The following is a 20,435-nucleotide window of genomic DNA, read 5'->3' as shown; positions in this document are numbered from 1 at the left end:
ATTAAAAGTTCTTTTGATGATGTTATGTGCCAGAATCTCGTCCTCTTGTATCATTTGCTGCTCATGGTTAAAGGTAAAGATAAGGCGGTATTTGTGCACTTTTGCTACCGTGCTGAAATAATATCATTATTATTTTGAAAGCCATTCTTAATATGGGGCGGGGAAGGTGTTTTGTAACTATTCTGTGCTTCCACCTAACAGTTTAATATAAAAAAAAGATATCGTGAAGCTTGAATTTAACCAAAAAAAAAAAATATTAAAAAATAGCGTGGTGGCAAAAGTGCACAAGCTCTGATAAGACCATAATTAAGTAAGATTAACTGTGACAAAGATTAACTAGGAGTAACAAATGAGTTACAGTCACCTGTAAATTTTCTTTTCTTTTCAAAGGAAATCGTTCCAGACAAGGCATGAAGCCACTTGATGTAAGGAGTTAAAAATATACTACCTCAAGATCAAAAGTTTGCCAACAAGGAGTGTTAGATGGAATAGATTCTGACTCAGAACAAATCATGATCCAGAAAACAGCAATTCTTCCCCGTTTGTCAAAAACATCGCTTGTGGAATGTGAAGATTGAAGGACAAGGGAAGCAAAGATAAACCCAAAGCCCACTTTCTACTCTACTGAACAGCAGAGTTGTGTGAGGCGAGTTCTGTTGTACCAGTACTGGAATAACAGGCGAGGCTACTCTCCAAAATGCTCTCATCAAGAATGGTGAATGAGAAATGATGAGAGCATATCATCTTATCAATTTTAGGAATTTATGTTTTTGAACTTGATGGATCTAGGTAGGGTTACCATCAAGGGATTGATGGGATTGGCATGTGAAGATTCGGAAATTTTTTGTATGTACGTGTGTATGGGCTGGATAAAAAATTGTAAGGAGCTGGCTGATGGCTATATTTGAAGAGAATCTTCGGAGGGAGTCTGTCAAGGACAGAGCAAAATTAATCAATCCGAACATAACCATTCATTGTGAGTATTTCAGAAAGTAACAATTCGGCGATAATTTCACAGGTAACTTGCTAACATTTACATCGCCGGAAGTAAACTTTTAAACTTCCTTTTATAAAATAAATTTTCTAAGATCGACGTTGATGAGCTCAACGCGATTATTTTTAAACCAGAATTTTTATAAAGTTTCGGCTAACCCGGGATGACGCCTTCAATGAACGTCTAAATGTATAATATATAAATAAATAAAACGCGCATATTCTTCATCGATACATTTTTATGGTCGAACATTTTCGTTGTTGTTTTTTTCTATAAATTTAGCAAAATAGTTAGTCACCAGGTAGCGATATTAATTTGCGATTTCTTAATAATATAGCATAGAACAAAACGGGTAACCAGTTTTGTATATTTTAAAATAGTTTCTACGTTTATATGGTGAAGAAGATGGTGATTATTTTTTTGTTAAATTTATATAATATAAATCTCATCGACCCTGTAAAGTATAAAAATATTTTCCTCGTATTTTCGGAATAGAATTTCATTTTTATTTTGCCGTTGACAGTATAAGAGTTGAAACATTTGCCCTTCATTCTTTAAGAATGCCTTACAGATTTTTTTCTTTTTTTTTTTTTTTTTGTTTCTTTTTTTTTTTTTTTTTTTTTTTTGTCTTTGATTGGTGTCAATAATATTATGATCATTTTAATAATTTATCTGTCTGTCCGTCCGGTAGTCTTTTCAAAATCAAAACTTGTGTAATTTGTTCCACTTCTAATTTGTATCCTTGTTACTGTTTGTTCTGGCACTGGAGGTCATCGCAGAGATCTGAGCGCCAGCAAAACAGCTTCCAAACAGCTGTATCGATTATTCTGAAGGACGACACTTCTCGCCACCGACGCCTTCTAATTCCCTCAACGCTACTTAAATCGCACATTTATAAATTAACTAGCAAATTGTCATCAGGACAGAAGGGAGGAGAGAAAAAAAATCACACTACCAGACTCCAATAATAACGATAGGATTAGTTCTTCAGGTCAAAGAAAAAAAGAAGGGAAAAAAGGGAAGAAATCGCAAAAATACAAAATATCTTTGCCATTTTTCTCTTTCTTCATCTTCGGCTATTTTTATTTATTTATTTTTTTTTTTTTTTCAGTTTTATTTGAATGCGTCCTTACATCTCTATAGGAGACTTTGTCCATCGGGTAGTAAGTCAATAAATCAGCCATACTTACGGTTGGAATAGCATTTTCGTTAATCTATCATGCTTAAGTTTGAAATAGGTTTTTCATTAATCTATCATATTTAAGTTTGAAATAGTATTTTCATCCTTCTGTCATGCCTGCTTGAAATAATATTTTCCTTGATCTGCCACGCTTAAGATTAAAATAGGGCTCTGATTGATCTGTTATAAATTTGAAATAGCATTTTTTTTGGTTCATCAACATTGGTTTCAAATAGCATTTTCATTCTTCTGTCAAGTTATGTTTGAAATAAATTTTTTGTTGGTCTGTTACGCTTAAGTTTAAAATATTTTCATTCTTTTATCACATTTTTGCTGGTCTGTCATGCTCATGTTTAAGGTTGAAACAGAATTTTCGTTTATCTGTCAGGCTTAAGTTTTAAATGCAAATTCCTTTGGTTTGCTATGCTTAAGTTTAAAATAAAAAATTTTTGTTGGTCTGTCATTTTTAAGTTAGAAAAAGCATTGTTATTTCTCTCTCAAGCTCATGGTTCATCACACTTAGGTTTTGAATATTTTCCTTAGTCTGTTACGCTTAAATTTGTAATAGCATGTTTGTTTTTATGTTACTTTTAAGTTAAAAATAACATTTTTGTTGGTTTGCTATGCTTAAGTATAAAATAGAATTTTTATCAGATATTTTTAAAGTTTGAAGCTGCATTTTCTTTTTTCTGTCACATTTAAGCTTGAAATAGTATTTTCATTGAAAAATTTACTTTAGAAATCGCATTTTCATTACAAGACCTGCAGATCTACTGGACGCATATCAAGAATGTTCGTTTTTGTTTTTTTGTATCTGATCTCTGAGTAAAATTCTTATTTTGTGTGCTAATCAATGTTTGAGAATGGCCATTATGCATGCTATACACTTGGTAGGATGATGGCCTTTAGAACCCACAGTTTGTCATTTTTGTTGTTGTTCCTTTCTCTGTCGTTATTTTTTTTGTTCTTTGATTGGGTAGAAAGGCAGTTGCGGCAGCAAACATGACTGCAGATTCTTTTCCTATCAACGTCAATTGAACGGCCACCACCCTGCACAAGGGTTTTCTACATGTGAAAGGTTGGTTAGAATGAAAGCACGCACAAGGACAGGTAAATTAAGCAACACAGACGTGAATATACAACAGACAGATACACATATACAGGCACAAATGCATCTACACCAGACATATGTGTGCAAAAAACTGGGGCCTTAGTAATTATAATAACCGGACTCATGAAAAAGAATTTCAACAATTACCTGGCAAATATACCTGGTGAACCAAGTGCAGGAGAAATACAAACAATTGCACTTGAAGGATCGGTTAGAATCTTAAAAAGATCTCTCGGTTGGAGAGTGTAAAATAGTGGGTGGCATTTGATAGAATGCTCCATCCCCAGCAAAAACAAAATGAAAAGAATATTTTTAAAAAATGAATACATACTTATAATCATACACAGAGCCATGTGCATCCAGACAAACATACATAGCGATAGTCATACATGCAAAATTGCACGCGTGCAGACACATGCATAAAAATGCACATAGTTCATCAAATATATGCATATAAATAGATAAATACCTGCACACACAAATAGAGAATAATATATTGGTTGCAAATATGCACACATGCATTTAGAAGTTTGCACTTGGACGCAAGAAGGAGCAAACACAGGCACAGTTATACACAGAGATATTCACAAGTATACAAGCAGATATGCATGCAGATATACACATATATACACATGCAAATGCATGAACAGGGATAAAGATAATATTATGCACTAACACCTTTGAGAAAGATATAAACCCACAATTTCCTCCAGTAAGTGGCAGATTTGTCAACATGTCAGCTTTCCTGATACGAAATGGGTGTTTTATAAAGCGAGACTATTGCCTATAATATAAAGGGAATGTTCTTGTCTGCCTGTCTGTATGTAAGTATGTATGAATTTATGTATGCTTGTCTGCGTGTGTGTATATTGTGTGTATGTCTTGCTAAAATTTAAAAAATATAAACCAAACCCCCACAAAATTGCTATGTTTTTACCAGTGTTGTTCTGGATGTATAATATCTAAAATTTAGAAAAAAATATTTTATTTAGGTTAAATAAGAGTTCGTTTTTTTAGGGGAAGTAGGTTTTTTTGCTGTAGTTTCAATGCAATTATATAATAATTTTGAAAGATAATGTAATTATGTACTAACTTAGCAAAAAAAAAAAAAATGCCGATTTATTTTTCCAAATCATTCTTTTTTTTTTTTTCACATTATAGTGGAGGTGAAGAAAGAAAAAACCTTGGCATGGTTGGAGTTAGAAGTGCTATGGAGGGCTCTTTAATATCAAATAAAAAATTGAATAAAGAAACAAACGCATGTAACTGATTTAGTAATAAAAAAACAATAAGAAGTAAATCATGTGACACAAATAAGCAATGCACGAAAAAGGATCACTGGAATTGATAACTTCATTTTATTTGTTTATTGTGAAAATTAATGGATAATATCGTAGTTATGATTGGAACTCCTTTTATTCATACTGACCAATATCTTTAGACCTAGTCTGACACTGTTCCTAACTATGGCTAAAATTTTGATGTCTGTTCCTATAATTGTATACAACTAATTGTTGCTAATTGTATTTTTGTATTAAATAATGTGGTTATGCAACATAATCACATTAGTTTATACAGCATGATCACATTGACACACTGGTTCTCGTTAAATCACCAAAGTTAAGCAATATTCAGCCTGGTCAGAAACAGATGGGTGATCATTTAAAATAACATGCACTATATGTAGGAAAATATCGACACCTCCCTGCAAGAACTGCAAAAATCTAATGTTGTCAACTCCTCTGATGAGGACAAGGGACTGAGTACCACTTGTGAATTTGATATTCCTATAAAACTTCCTCCTTTGGAGGAAGCCAGTTGAATCGGCCTAGAGTGACTACTGCTTCAATACAGTACGATAGAAAATAACACCAAAAAGGGTTGATATGTCATAAAATAAAAATTCATATGAATCTGCGTGGTACCACATTTTGATAAATTTTATTGTTGGCATTTGTTTATCCTGTTTGTTTTTTTTGTTGTTGTTTTTTCAAGAATCAGGTATTTACAAGAGGAATCACATAAAAGTTGTTAACATCCATCGTGAAAGTGGTGTTATTAAACCGAGAAAATTTGAACTTGGCATGCTAAAGGTGAAACCAATCAAATTTATGATAAAATCATCATAAATTTGATTGGCCTCAGCTTTAGTTTCTTCTTTGCAACCTCTCTCTCACAGACGTGATATTGTTAGTCTGAATAGTTTTTTCTATACATACTATTATAGCAATAAAAAGAAGAATAACCCTAAAAAAAGACAGTAAGAGTTATCACCCTTTATAGATTCTTAGAAAAGACTAGAGAGTTCTATAAGGGAGGAAGAGAAAGACAACATGGTGACATTTGCCGGACATTCAATATCGTTTGTAATTAATTTAAGGTTTCTGCCTCGAATGAATTGTGTTAAAATGCAATGAGCTTGTTTTCTTGTTAATAGAATCTCCAATGATCCTGACACCACAATTCCTCTGAACGCAACACATACTATTGTGGCATGTGTTCTCAGAATTGTCACTTTTATTCGTTGCTTCTTTTGTTCTAGCTCGTTTGACTTGTTGATCTAATTATCTCCATCAATTAGCTGTTTTGATACCTCGTTGTAATACAGCTTCCTATTCCAGTAGCTTCGTAACAAGAACTGAAGGCTTGTGGAATTCTATTCCTACTGAGTGTTTTCTTCCTACCTATAGCCATGATCTTTTAAAAACTAAGCCAATAGGCATCTTCTGTTTTTGCGATAATCATATTCCGTTCATGTTAGCTTCTTACATCTAATAGCTTCACGCCTTGTCTGGAACAATTGTCATATAAAGTTCACGTTGGTTCCACTTCACTAACGCCACTTTTCTCTAATACGATTGATATGCCGACCAAACCAAGTAGACGAACACAAACATACACATATACAAAGAGAAACGCATATGCACAATAAAACGTGCATGCATACACAGTTGCAGTCATGCATATAGATATACAAAGAGGCGTGTATAAAAATCATCCTCGTCTATTTTTTGTGACCTAACAAGATGGTGGAATACACGGACGTGATATACTCAGGAGAAATCATCCTAAATCTTTCCTTTTTCTCTCCTGCACTTTCTTTATTGTTAATTCTCCTTTTCGTTCTTCTAGGTTGAGTTCTGAACTCTGGCAACAAGAAACTGTGACTTTCTTTCTCAAAGACCCCGGGAAAGGAGGGAATAAAAATGGAAAAGAAAATCATAAAAGGAAAATCAAGAACTTTTTATTTGACAGCAAGCGTCGTCCAAGATATTTACTATAAAAGAAAAACAGAAATATTCAGGCCATCATCAGTTGAAAATAAAACGGTATAGAATTTTCCAAGAAAATCAATTGTTATCCACGCGTAGAGTTCAGAGCCATGAAATCTCCGTGTGTCTCAGCTGGCAATAAACCCAAGGCTGTTTTCATTTTTTTTTTTTTTTCAGTGCTTTCATAAATTTACTGGAAGAATACGCGTCTCAGATATTTTTGGCAAAGTTAAAAAGAAAATTTTATTCTTAACATGATTTTCAAATTGATTTTATTCCGTTTATTAATTAAATTCTTTAAAAACAACACAAAAACATTAGCATTTCAAACCCACAAAAGATTCCTCATTTTTTGCTGATATCAAAAGGTTGGTCTTTCTTATGTTTTTTTTCTTAAACCTCAAACCTAAACGACAAATGAAATGATGTGTTTAATTCATGATGTTCAAATAAAGAAATGAGACAACTAGGAGAAGAAGTAATTTTCTCTAGAAAAATATTAACATAAAAACTTTCACAGTCAAGCCTAAATACCAATGCATCTGAAAAATCGATGCGTAATCCAGCCTAATCTTTTTTCTTTTTTTATTGTATTATGTTATTGACTCAAATATAGTTTAGTTTGCTGAAGTTTATTTCTGATAATAATTAGACTAGGTAGGTTTATGCATAAACATCTGTTACTCAACTAAACTGCTTCAGCCATTTAAAAATAATTCAAGATTTCACCTTGCATTTAAATCGCATTTATTAAACCAGGTAATCATTATAAGTTTAGTTTCATATTTATTAAACCAGCTAATCATTATAAGTTTAGTTTCATATTCATTAAACTAGGTAATCATTATAAGTTTAGTTTCATATTTATTAAACTAGGTAATCATTATAAGTTTAGTTTCATATTTATTAAACTAGGTAATCATTATAAGTTTAGTTTCATATTTATTAAACCAGGTAATCATTATAAGTTTAGTTTCATATTTATTAAACCAGGTAATCATTATAAGTTTAGTTTCATATTTATTAAACCAGGTAATCATTATAAGTTTAGTTTCATATTAAAGAAATAAAGGATATGCACATTTTATCAAGCTATACTGTACTAACTTTTTACGTATACATTTTTTCCATACAAAAAGTTTTTAAAAAATGCTGAATAAAAATTGCATTACAAAAATTTGACCACAATACATCCAATGCATTTTTCTTATATAAATTTAAGTCGGGCCTACATAACGATGCATCTGACAAATCTATACTGGATTCGGACTAGCCCAATTCTTATTTTGTCCCACTATAGCAGTGACTTTAATATAATTTAATTCATTTGAGTTGCTTTTCTGGTAATAATTAAACCAGATCGGTTTATGTATAAAATGGTGACATTTTCCATTAAACAGTTTTAGCTCTTAATAGAGAAATTCGACATTTAACTTTATGTTTGCATTATAACTATGAAACCATTTACATTTTATAATTAATTTCGTTTCATAAAAAAATAAACGGAATAACCTAACATAAAATAATATTTTCACATTTAAATAAAAACAAATAAAAATTCTGTACACACGTGACCAATCCACACCTTAATTTATTTTTAAATATACTGTATTTACAAAAACATAATATTAACGTTAAAAAATGTTCAAATTTAGACGTAAATAGCAACTCATCTAAGAAATCGATTCTTGATTCAAACTAATGTTTATGTTGTTGACCTGAATATAATTTAGTTCACTTAAGTTTATTTTTCTGCAAATAATAATTAGGTCAAAACGGTTTGTGCATAAAATGGGGAAATTTACCTTAAAAAAAATTCAACATTTCACTTTGCATTTATTAAATCATACAATTCTTAAAGGTTTCATCCATATATTAATACGATAGCCTGTGTGTCACGCTTACATCTTTTTTTTTTTCTTCCTGGTGACTATCGTTTAATTGTAATGACCTTCCATTTCTTATAAATAATTTTATCAAGAATTCTTAATAAATTTTGGTTTCGGTTATAGCTGAAGGAACTCAAGTTCATATATATATATATATATATATATATATATATATATATATATATATATATATATATATATATATATATATATAGTAGAACCCCAGAATATGGCATTTAAAATTAGTAACAAAATACAGAACAGTATATAATGCACATGTATATAATCAAATAACATTATAAATAACACAGTAAGGCGGGGCAAATACCGTAACCAGAAAAAAAACATTGTAAAAACGTATCCTAAGGCTACCGTATCTCGGAGTTCTACTATATATATATATATATATATATATATATATATATATATATATATATATATATACAGAGTATCACAAAAGTGAGTACCCCCCACACACGTTTCTTCAAATATTTAAGTATATTTCTTCATGGGACAACACTGAAAAAATGATTTTTTGACACTATGAAAAGTAGTCTGCCTGCAACATTTATTTTCCCCTCAAAATAACTCAAAATATATCCATTAAAAAGCTAAATCCATGGCAACAAAAGTGAGTAAACCCCTTACGAAAAGGTATCAATATTAACATACAACATGACAACTCTCAATATTTTGTGTGGCCACCACCATTATCCAAAACTGCCTTTACTCTCCTGGGATTCACATGTAGCCACTGGAATGCTCTTTCACTTTTCAATTATGACGTCACGGAGCTGGTGGATATTTGAAATTTGCGCATCTCCAACTTCTTCTTGAGGATGCCCCAAAGATGTTCTATTGAGTTCAAGTCTGGAGACATGCTTGGCCACTCCATCACCTTTACCCTCAGCTTCTTCAGTAAAACAGTGGTTGTCTTGGATGTGTGCTTTGGGTCATTGCCATGCTAGAACACTGCTTTGCGACCCAGTTTCTGGAGGAAGGGGATCATACTCTGCTGCAGTATTTGACAGTACATGTTGAAGTTCATGTTTCCCTTACTGAAATGTAGCTCTTTAATACCTGCCATACTCATGCGCCCCAAACGATACATTACCACCACCATGCTTGACTATAGGCATGACACACTTATCTTTGTACTCCTCACTTGGTCGCCGCCACACATGCTTAAGGCCATCAGAACCAAACAAACTTAAAAATTTCGTCCCATCCGATGAAAGGACATGGTTCCAGTAATCTATGGGCTTTGCTGACATTTTTTCATTGTTTGCGAGTTGTCTTGTGTACTGCCAACAGAAGAGGCTTCCTTCTGGGGTGACAGCCATGTACACCAATTCGAGGAGTACAAAGATAAGTGTGTCATGCCTACAGTCAAGCATGGTGGTGGGAATGTCATAGTCTGGGGCTGCATGAGTGCAGCAGATATTGGAGTGTTACATTTCATTGAGTGAAACATGAACTCCAACATGTACTACCACATACTGCAGCAGAGAATGATCCCCTTCCTCCAGAAATTGGGTCGCAATATAATATCAGAGCCTCTCTATTTACGCTGAACATCCACAGAATGCCAACATCAATATATTACATATGAAAGAGTCCATTGTGGAATTTCCACAAGTTTCATACTTAAAAAATCAAACAAACGCATATCATAGTTTTTTTATTCCGTTACAATATGAATAAGTGAACGATGTTCAGACTTGACTAAACCATTTTGTAATAAATTCCATTAAATTAAATGCCTTATACGGTGCGTTAACCACAACTGCAAACGTGACAAAATCATCGTCCTCTTTTACGATATTTAAACACTTATATCACGTATTGAACAGACTCTTATCGAACATTTTCGATAAAAATTTAAATTATTTCACTAAATATCATGTCTTCCGATATTTTTAGGATTAAATTTGCGTATTTAATATTTTCTCCTATTCCCAACTTTTGTAATAATGGCGTGATTTCTTTTTCTTCATCAAACCGTTGTTTGCATCTTTGCGTAAATATGGGTTCAAACCTACGGGAATAAGCTGGAAACGTTAAACCAATATCTGGATCATATTTAAAGTCGATAGTGAATGTGAGATTCACTCAGCTGAAAAAAATCCTCGGGCATGGTGATTTTGTGGTCTTAAACTATACGTCTTCCAAAAGTGATTTTTTTTTTCTTTTACTTGTTTGAATAATTTTTCAAAATTCTCCTGTTAGTTGATGTTGTTTTTGTTGTTGCAATTGTTGTTGGGATTATTTTATGTTGCTTCAATTTTTGTTGAAATTATTGTTGTAAAGTGGTCTGAAGCATTTTAGTCAATTCCAAAACTTTTGTTATGTACCCACAAGAACAATGTATTACTCCAATATGAGTAGAAAATATTTTTTCTAAGTAAAAACAAGAGAAAGGGGCAATTTCTTACTTTCTTTAATAACTGAATAAATAATTTTGTACGTTCCTCATTAGGTAAAAAAAAAAACTATAGAGAAAGAAAAAAAATACTTTCTGTAAGTAACGATAAGTCTTTCTAATTTCTTCATTAGATTTTTTCCAACTTGCAAGATCGATTTAGTTAGTTTGTCGTTAGATATTTTTTTTTTAACTTGTGAATTCACTTCGTATCCTAAGTTGCCACTGATATGATCCCAAGAAAGAGATATATATCGTTTGAAGTAGTTGAGTGGGCTTGCTTCAGTTCATGTAATAAATTTGATAAGTTGGCGTTCGAAACAAGTGTAACATTCTAGGTGGTTGTTCCTGGCATGAGGCTTGTGTACCTTTTGATGTTTGTCCCTAGGTGGCTCCACCAGCCAGTATTTATGGCTAAACCAGCGAATCATATCTTGTAAGGAGAAAAGACCCGAATGCCCATATTCTTTACAGTAGTTGTCCACCCACTTGTCTCATCTAGTATAATAGTACTATAACTACTATTACAATAAATTGATCCATTGCAATTTACTCCACAAGAAACTATGGTAAAGTTTCAACAATTCTTTACTTTACAGTGGCAAAGTAAGGGAGATTTTCAAATTAGTTGTAGATTTTGTTTCAGCAATTTATTTTAATAAGGATTTTTTTTCAACAATTGATTATGAAAAAAATAAAGATTATTTTAATTTGTAATTAGATGAAAAAGAAGTAAATATTTTTATGGGATAGTTAAGTGAAAACAACTTTTCCATGGAAAGAAATAAAGAAAATAACACTAAAAATGCAATTTCAAAACATTTTTATTGCCATTGGAATTTATTATTAGTGAGAAAATAATTAGCTAACTGCCTTAAAAAGCTAACATGGTCAGGAAATAGGAATCATTTAATGTTAAATTTTGTACTGATTCAGAACCCTAAAGAAAACAATTACCATGTTTTCTCCTATATCTTAATTTTATTTTTGTTGTTTCATTGTTTATGTTGTGTTATGGGGTAAGCTGATCCACCCATTTTAGGAATAAAACATCGATGTCATGATTCGGGGCAGTTATGTCCCCCACCCCACCCGAATCATGACGTGTACTTCTGCAAAATACACTTTTTGTTAACGATACCTCTGTGTTTGTCTTGATTGTTACTGGCCGGTAAGGTTATAGCAGTTTATTGACATTAAAAATGTTTGTTATAATCAATTGTTGAGATAAGTTATCTCTCTTACGTTGCTAGCTTCAAGGAGTAAAAACAAAACAAAACAAAAAAAAAACGAACCAAGTTTCTTCACTTTACAATATCTAATATGTTTCTGAAAAAAAAAGAATTGTGGTTATGAATTAGACGGGGATCAACTGGGACACAAACCTCGAATTGCTTTGTGTCATGAACTCTTCCAAAAAGTGCAAGATTATGACGCTAATGAACCTTTTCTACTGTTTCTCCTCTAATTGCCTCCATTTCTCAGTCCCCTCAAGACTTGAGCAAACCTGTCTATACCAACAAGCATCTGTGTTATATAGATATAGCTTTTACTATATATTAATTAAGATTGGCCAACAATTACCGAACAGCGCAATTGCTACACAAATGTCAGTGAACTTCGTTTGCAACTTTCACTCTTCTATTGTAATATTTTCATAAACAAAAGTTGGTTATTGTGCATAAAGTGAGAGCCTAACTTTCAAACACACCGGAAGCTAGCACTGGCGTCTCTCAATTTATGTATGGAAGCACAAAATAGACACAATTTTCAAATATATTTCATGTTTACTTTTCTTTTTTCATCCCCTTATAATAAAAATATTAGAAAATATGTAAACGTTTTTTATCAATTATTTATTTTTTAATCACATATTTTTCAAATAACTACGTTTGTTTGAATTAATGTTATATATTTTGTCAAATTATTTAGATATTTTAAAAATACATTTATTCACAGAAACATGAAAAAAACACTGAATGTGTCACATTTTTTACAGTTTTAGCAGTTTCAAAAAGGTGAATGCACAACAGAAAATAGTTTAACAGTTTTAAAATGTAAATATTTCACATATGTAAAAAAAACATTAAATTCAAACAACATAAGAAGTACGAATCCAGTAGATGATATTGCCGAAATAGTTATTTTTAAATCGTTAAAATTAAACATAAAATATATTTGAAAATTGTATCCATTTTGTGCTTTCATACTTCAATTGAAAGATGTGAAAAAATTAATTGAGAAAAAAAGTTTACGTTTTTTTATTTATTTTAATTATAAGGGGATGAAAAAAATAAACATAAAATATATTTGAAAATTGTATCCATTTTGTGCTTCCATATCTCAATTGAGAGACGCGGGTGCCATCTTCCAGTGTGTGTGAAAGTTAGGCTCTCGCTTTATGCACAATAACCCAAAAGTTAAACGAACACAAACGAACTGTTCGCACGTCTCATTTTCAACAAACGTGTACTTTTGCACATGTGTGTTATCACCAGTGAGTGATCTACAAAACAAAGTCTTGTTATATACATGTACAGTTGCTGATCTTCATTCTCTGATTGACACTTCCTCAAGTGACCATTGGTATTAAAAAACTAAAATAACATTAGCTAATACACCCATAATATAACATTTTAATAAACAAAAAGGTTAAACGAACAGTTCCCACACATCATTTCCAACAAATGCACACATATGCACTTCTAGGCCAGTGACCGATTAAGAAACAAATCAAATAATAAGTCGTTTTACATACGTGCACGGTCGATGATCTTTTATTCATTTTTTTTTAAATCGTCGCTTTTCCATGTGTAGGCCCCTGATCCACTTGTGGTTGTTGATTTATTGTTTAGCTCAAGACGAATCTACTTATGCATAGAAAACAATGGAAACTTGCTTAGCTTTCAAAGGTTTTATTCAGGGAGTTTGTAAATTATTTCTTACTTAATTTTTTTTTACTTAGTCTTAAGATGGTCGATATACAGGCAAAGTTTCAAGACAATATTCACTTAGATTCTCTCTACATTTTTAGACGCATCTTACTTCTCTCGATTCCTGGCTCCGACTACCTAGAAACTCTGTTCTCTTCTCCGTACATGTGATGTAATCTCTATGACATATCGTTCTAACGTGTTTTGTTCACGGAGGTAATCCTTAACTTCTATGCTTCAATCACAGCAGCTGCACTTGGTCTGTTTACATTTGCCGACAGGTCATCCTGACATGTACTTATCTAACTTTTGCCAAAATTCATACTAGTTTACTTAATTTCTACTTACTGGCACAGGATCCCAATATATAACACTATGTCCAGTTCTGCTGTAGACTAACGGTGGTCTTTTTATGTTACTTTTTTAAATGTCCTACACACTTGCATCATCATCATCATCATCATCATCATCATCATCATCATCATCATCATCATTGTCATTGTCATCATCATCATCGTCGTCGTCGTCGTCATCATCATTGTAATCATCATCATTGTCATCATCATCATCGTCGTCATTTAATCACTAACTGTTTCCTGCACAATTGGGTTGTTCATACTCAACTCAACAAATTTATGCAATTAAACCTGATGTTTTGTTTGCCCTTCTCTTGAGGGTCAGTCCTTTTGGATCATTTGGATTATTTAGACTCCTATGTCATCATAAGTATTATTTGCACAACGTTTCGGCCAATGTAACCTCTGACCTTCTTCAGGCATATCTTGTTGAACTCAGGAATCTTTCTATCACAAACTTCGGAATCTGCACATTATTTTGAATGGAACCCTTTGTTTAATCCAAGAGACTAGAATGTTCTTATTTCATCAGCCAGAAGTTTTAAGTAATTCACAATTGTATTCTTCGTATTGTGTGTACCCTGGATTAAACCTTCAACCTCCAGAATAGTGTTATTTACAACTTAATTTACCTCGTGATTTATGTGTTATGTCATGATGCATGAATTAAAGGGTTCCATTTAAAATTCTGCGCAAATTCTCAAGTTTGATAGAAAGATTTCCAAATTCAACAGGAGGTTTGACAAGATATACCTAAAAAAGTTCGAAGGTTATATTCGGCCAAAATGTTGTGTGAATGACATTCAAGATGAGAACACTAGTCCGAATAATCCAAATAATCCAAATTAAAAAAAAAAAAAAATTAAACTCCGTTCTTTGATTGCACATATCTCACCTCCATATTTGCTACGAGTTGACAACTGAAATTTAAGTTGTTGGACAGGCTTTTCTTGAAAGACAGACAAAACAATTTGAACAGGTATGAAGTCGAGTGGTCAATCAGAGGTTGATTAAGATCCACTCTATTTCATTGAATTATAGATGTTTAATTACATGGTTAAGCGTGTCATTGCTGATTAACTGAATCACAAAAAAGACCATAAAATCATTACGTAAATCAAACAAGGAGATATATAGTGAAGACAGTTAATTTTATTCCCACATTAAGAAAAACAAATGTTTTTTGATGTGGTTTGGTTTACAGAATGATTTTAAGATTGTCTTTTTACGGCATATCAACTCTTTATTTAATGCTAAAACACAATGACTATAGTAAATGATTCCGTGAAAGCTAATCATCATCATCATACATGGTTCAACATTGTTTTACATGCTGGCATGGGTTGGATGTCTTTAAGAAATTGACTTCTAAATAAACCTATCTCTGTCCAGGTCTTTATTTATCCCTCTTTTCCCAGGTCCATTTTTATCAGTTCTTCCCATGTTTTTCTTGGCTTTACTCTGTGAATTGAACTTGCTACTTCAACTGTTCTACATCTACTAGCCCAATAACTCTCATCCTTTCTTTCAACGTGACCATACCATCAAAGTCTACTCTTCTGCACGCATCTCTCTATACTCTCCAAATTTAATCTTTCTGTGAGGTTATCAGAATCAAGCCTGTCTTTAATACTTATATTACGCATTCATTGTATCATATCGTTTCCTTCACTGGCTAGATTTCACTTCCATGTATTACTACACTATATTCAGATGCATTGTCGACAATGGTAAAGCTCTGCTGGTTAGTAATAATAGAAGTTCTCTGATCTTACTCTATCCACTGTTAATTCTTGTAATCATGCTAATACTTACTAATAATAATAAGTCGCTCCAATGATATCACTAACGTAATAAAATCTCTGATCTTACTCTATCCACTGTTAATTCTTGTAATCATGCTAATACTTACTAATAATAATAAGTCGCTCCAATGATATCACTAACGTAATAAAATTTTTCAGCAACTTCAATAACTTTGCCATCCAAATAAATACCTTTGTCCACAACTGAATTCTTATTCATTCCCAATGTCTTATACTTCTTGCACATCAATTGGTTAGAACTAATCCATTATATTCCCTTTCCTGTTTTTGTTTTTTGTATCAGACTGTACGGAGTCCAAGGGAGCAATTATCCAACTTTATCATTTCTTTGACAAAGCTAAAAATGAAATTCATGCCAACTATCTTGTAGCTATGTGCCAACAAAAATTCAAAGAGACATGTCCGCAGGCTCTGTGCTATTTAATTGGAAATTGCAATTACAAAGGCAGTAAGTGCCAAAGACAAGGCGTATGAAAAGATACAAGATGCTTTTATAAGACTGAACTCTCCAAATATTAGTCAGCAACTTCTAGAAAAACTGAACAGTTGACGCTTCCGCCTTACCAGGTTCTATAATAAGATTAAAAGAGCGTATAATTATATTTTACCCAAGTTTTCCTGCACATTTTTCCTCGAAAGACAAACATTAAAACAACACTTTTAAAGATCAATAGTTTACTCCTAAAAAGGCAAAATCTCACTTCGATGTAAGAAAAACTATATATATATATATATATATATATATATATATATATACTTGTTTATTGTTATATAAACATGCTCACATCCCGCTGCTACAAACAGCCACTTGTTTCAATCAAACAACAGATATCATCAGGCAGCGACTTGACTATTCAAAAGTTCAATGAATAATGGATTTTTATTTTAGGTAGGAACTCTTTAGAAGTTGGAGTTAAAAAACTTAAAACACAGGACTTTAATTAAATAAAAAAGTAAAAAGGGAGAGGCAATTTAAATAAAGTAAAAAGATTACAATGGGGAGAGAGTGATTGAGAAGAAAAAAGGAATAGAGACAGAAATAGAGAAAGAAAATATAGAGAAAACAAAATAGAGAGAAAAAGAAGAGAGAAAATATATATATATATATATATATATATACATATATACACACACACACACATACACACACATATATATATATATATACATATACATATATATACATACATACATATATACATACATATATATACATATATACACACATACATATATATGATATGGAGAAAAGAAAAAAGAAATAAAGGGTTATAATAAAGATAATAAGAACTAGAAGGAAAAGGAAAGAATAATGACATCTAGTTAAATAGAGAAAGAGAGAAAGTAAGAATTTGACAGTATATAGAAAAAGAAAAAGAAAAAGAAAAAATCTGCGTGTCAACCAATTTAAGAACAATTATACAATTCAGTAATGAAACAAATTATTACAAATACAAACAGAAGATACAATCCAAGCGTCAGAAATTAACGTGTCAAAAAAGGCAGTGAATGTATTCGGCTATCATATTTATCCTCTTACATACGTCCACGAGTAAAATCAACGCAATTCAAACATACGTCTACCATTAATTAGGCCCTTTATGCTAAATGATATAAGTTTAAAGTTTTCGCGTTTTTATTAGATAAATATATGAATAAAAGAAAAAAATATATATAAAAGAAAAAAATAATGATAAAACAATATTAAAATTATTATTAATAACAATAAACATAATAGTAATGATAATAATAATAATAATAATAATAATAATAATAATAATAATAATAATAATAATAAAAACAGAATAAAATTAATATTTATTATCTTTTTAATATAACATATTTAGACATAAGAGGGGATTAAATAAATTAAATAGGTCCAATAATTATAAATAAAAAACTACTAATATTTATGTATATAAAAAGAATATAATACAAATATATATATATATATATAGATATATAACCACACACACACATATATATACCCAAATATACACACACATACACACACATATATATATATATACATATATATATATATACATATACATGCACATAAGTAAAGGTGTAACTATACTATTAAGTTGGAAGTTTAAGCTATTTAAGTATAGATATAAAGTCATATTAAATCACAAAATAATACATTCAATACCAGATTACTAATAACACAGATACAAGTACACTTACCTATAAATATATTCAGGCAAAAGAAGTAATTAAATCAACGAAATACTCAAAAATAGCGACGCACAGGTAGATAGTACCCTAATTAAAAATAATAAGATACATATGTATATACTCACAGAGAACCAACCGACATACTAATAAGCATATATATATATATATATATATATACACATATATACATATATATATATATATACACATACATACATACATATATATATAATCTTATGTATACACATACATACAAAAAATACACAAATATATGCACACAATCATATACTAATACACAACAACGCACACACACATATATATACTCACACATAAATATGTATAATTTACATAAATTATATATATAGAAATACATAAGAATACAAATAATTTGGCAAGGGTACAGATAGATGTATACATACATAGAGACATACAAATGGATTGAATAAACATGGGAGGGTATACCAAATAATATAGAAATATATAGATCTAAGTACACACGGTCATAAAATAAATACATAGACACATACATATACACATAGACACACATGTATATAAGATAGGAGAAGTAAAGAATGAAATCAGGAGAGGAGAAAGTATATTAATAGAATATTAATAAATTATAGAAATCAGTGACAATTTTTAATTTATTTAAATTTTATATCTAAACTAAATTACTTAAAAGATGGGTTTTATAATGTTTGCAATTAATTGAATTTTCGTGCTTCTTATTTAATAATTTATCTCTTTCTCTAAAAGTAAGTATAAATAATTTCTCATAAAGACATAGGTAGCAAGGCGAGTTTAAAGATGAACAGGTTTTCGCTTTCTTTAAAATTTTCCAATTTACTATTGGGGAGTAACCTTGCTCTACTAGTTCATTGTAATATTTAGACAAGGAAGTTCTATTTTTTGGCTGAAATGACAGACTTAGTAGGTCTATTCATACTATACAACTTAACCAAAGACATCAATGTCATGGATATAGGCTTGTATCGTGATGATGGACTGATGATCATCAAGGAATCCAACGGCCCTAAATGTGAAAGAACCAAAAAGATTATCTTAAATGAATTCCGTAGAATTAAATTAAAAGTGGATATTATATCAGATGTTAAAACTGTAAATTTTTTGGATGTGAACTTTGATTTAAGGAAAGGCATCTACCAACCATATAGGAAGGAAAACTCAAACCCAATTTATGTACACCCCCTATCAAATCACCCAAAATCTATCATTAGGCATATCCCCAAATCCATTAGTAAAAGAATCAGTGACAATTCTTCCAATCTTGAAACATTTAATAAACATAAATATTTCTATAACAGGGCACTTAAGGATAGTGGATACAAAAACACCCAAATTGAGTTCATAGAACCAACACACCCAAACACAAATACAAATAGAAACCGTAAGAGAAAAATCCTGTGGTACAATCCCCCTTTTAATCTGAAACTTAAAACAAATCTAGGAATGAAATTCTTAAACTTAATTAAAAAGCACTTCCCTATTAATAACATACTACATAAAATTTTCAATAAAAATACAATAAAACTTAGTTATAGTTGTAATGAAAACCTTGAAAAAATAATTAAAAAACATAATAACAAAATATTAAACAAAAATAGCACACCCATTGCTACCGAAAGTTGTAACTGTAGAATTAAATCAAAATGCCCTCTTAAAGGAAATTGTCAAATTACTTCTGTAGTGTACCAAGCAACTATTTCTACTAAGGAAAATCCGAAAGAAAAAAAATATTACATAGGAATGACAAATAACAATTTTAAAGAAAGATTTACCGGTCACAAGTGCTCTTTTGAAAATAATGAGTACAAAAATAGAACTTCCTTGTCTAAATATTACAATGAACTAGTAGAGCAAGGTTACTCTCCAATAGTAAATTGGAAAATTTTAAAGAAAGCGAAAACCTGTTCATCTTTAAACTCGCCTTGCTACCTATGTCTTTATGAGAAATTATTTATACTTACTTTTAGAGAAAGAGATAAATTATTAAATAAGAAGCACGAAAATTCAATTAATTGCAAACATTATAAAACCCATCTTTTAAGTAATTTAGTTTAGATATAAAATTTAAATAAATTAAAAATTGTCACTGATTTCTATAATTTATTAATATTCTATTAATATACTTTCTCCTCTCCTGATTTCATTCTTTACTTCTCCTATCTTATATACATGTGTGTCTATGTGTATATGTATGTGTCTATGTATTTATTTTATGACCGTGTGTACTTAGATCTATATATTTCT

The sequence above is a fragment of the Euprymna scolopes genome, chromosome 21 (genome assembly GCF_053919585.1).
Source record: "Euprymna scolopes isolate OS-2025 chromosome 21, ASM5391958v1, whole genome shotgun sequence".
NCBI classification, from domain to species: domain Eukaryota; kingdom Metazoa; phylum Mollusca; class Cephalopoda; order Sepiida; family Sepiolidae; genus Euprymna; species Euprymna scolopes.
Note: the sequence above shows the minus strand (reverse complement) of the source record.